Source organism: Belonocnema kinseyi, chromosome 6 (assembly GCF_010883055.1).
Source record: "Belonocnema kinseyi isolate 2016_QV_RU_SX_M_011 chromosome 6, B_treatae_v1, whole genome shotgun sequence".
NCBI lineage: Eukaryota > Metazoa > Arthropoda > Insecta > Hymenoptera > Cynipidae > Belonocnema > Belonocnema kinseyi.
In genome coordinates, this window is record NC_046662.1 from 129,384,684 (window position 1) to 129,386,449 (window position 1,766).

Consider the following 1,766-nt stretch of genomic DNA (forward strand, 5'->3'; position numbering starts at 1 on the left):
CATACGAGGTGTGTTCAAAAATTAAGGTGACTTTTCAATTTTCGCGGGCTACGTAAATTCAAGTTTTAAATTTTTTGTTTTGTTGTGTTAGTACACTCGTCACGATCATATGTTGACAGTTTTGACTATATAGCTCGCGCTGTTTTTCTGGCAGAGGCGTAAAAGGTTAGAAGGGTTTGGCGTGCTCGGCGATTTTCTACTTTCGAAAAAAATGGAGCAAAGAGTTTGCATTAAATTTTGTGTGAAAAATGGAATCCAGTGCTTTAAAACTCTTGAAATGTTGACAGTTGCATACGGTGAGTCTACTCTGAGTAAGAAAAATGTGTGTAAGTCGAACAAGTTGTTCCAAGAAGGCCGAGAGGATGTCGAAGACGAACCTCGCCCTGGACGTCCCAGCACGTCAACAACAGATGAAAACGTTCAAGCAGTGGAAGAAATGGTGTTGAAAAATCGCTGAATTACCATCAGAGAAGTTGCTGAAGATTTTGGCATATCGGTTGGCTCATGCCATGCCGTTTGCGAGAGGCGATACGCAAAAAACGTCCGGAACTTTGGAAAAACAATCTGTGGCTTTTGCATCACGATAACGCACCTGCTCATTCATCGTTGCTTGTGAAAGATTTTCTGACCAAAAACAGCACCACAGTCATGCTTCTGCCTCCATATTTACCGGATTTGGCCCCCAGTGACTTTTTTCTTTTCCCAAAACTGAAGAGACCCATGAAAGGACATCGATTTTCAACGATTGAGGAGATAAAAACTGCATCGCTGAAAGAACTCAAGGCTGGCACAAGGTTGGCGCAAGTGTATTGTAACTGAGGGGGATTACTTTGAAGGGGACAACATAAATATTGAGGAATAAATGAATATTTTTTGAGAAAACCATAAAGTCCCTTTATTTTTTGAACACACCTCGTATATGCTAGACCTGTATACTAGAAATATTTTATTTTCTCCCTAAAAGTTCCCTGACACCTACGTATCCGATTACTTTTGGATACGACCTGAATAAAATTTAAGAGTAACTCTGAAAGAATGGAAATACTTGTTTCCAACTCTGCCGGTGAGGAAAGTTCGTTATCTCTAAAGTACGCATGCGCAATTTTACTTACGGCGTGCAAAGTACATTTCAGTGAGCATGCACCAATATTATTTCCACATAATCGACAGCAATGAAACATTCAGCGCAACATTCATAGGAATGGAAATTCTGATTTTTAAGGAGGTTGTTGAAAAACGATAGTTTTTACAGGAAACGTTTTCTTTTACTGTATATGCTCAAAATTCCATCTGAAATACTTTGTCTGCGATAAATATTGATAGTTATTATTCACTGATTTTTATAAACTCCAAAAAATAATCGCAAAATACCTTTCTTTTACAAATTTAAATGCATCTAAAAAATTATATTTCCTTGCTCTAGATAGCTCTCATTTTAGCACTATTAAAATGATAGATGGCGTCTCGCAACTCTCCGTTTCTCAATTAAAATAGGTTCACTAAGGCTACAATTCAGTAGACTTTTAAAAAGATTTGAGACAACTAAATTTTATGCAGGTAAACTTGGAAATATTCGCCCATATAAGTTTGGTATTCGGGCACAATATATATATATATATATCAATACGACGATTCGTATTGATATAAAGATTGATATAAAGATTGATGTAAAGATTCGGGTAGATATAAGGGGAAGCCCCGAAAATAAATTTCTGGGACACGAGAAATTGTTTTCTCTTGGCGAAAGCTTTTCTGTTTTTTTTTTT

General features: G+C 36.9%; 1 protein-coding gene across 7 annotated transcripts in view; it reads right to left on the reverse strand.

Moving 5' to 3' along the window:
* LOC117174079 (ubiquitin domain-containing protein 1) overlaps positions 1–1,766 on the reverse strand; it is a 305,357-nt gene that overhangs the window by 292,251 nt on the left and 11,340 nt on the right. The window lies entirely within an intron of this gene.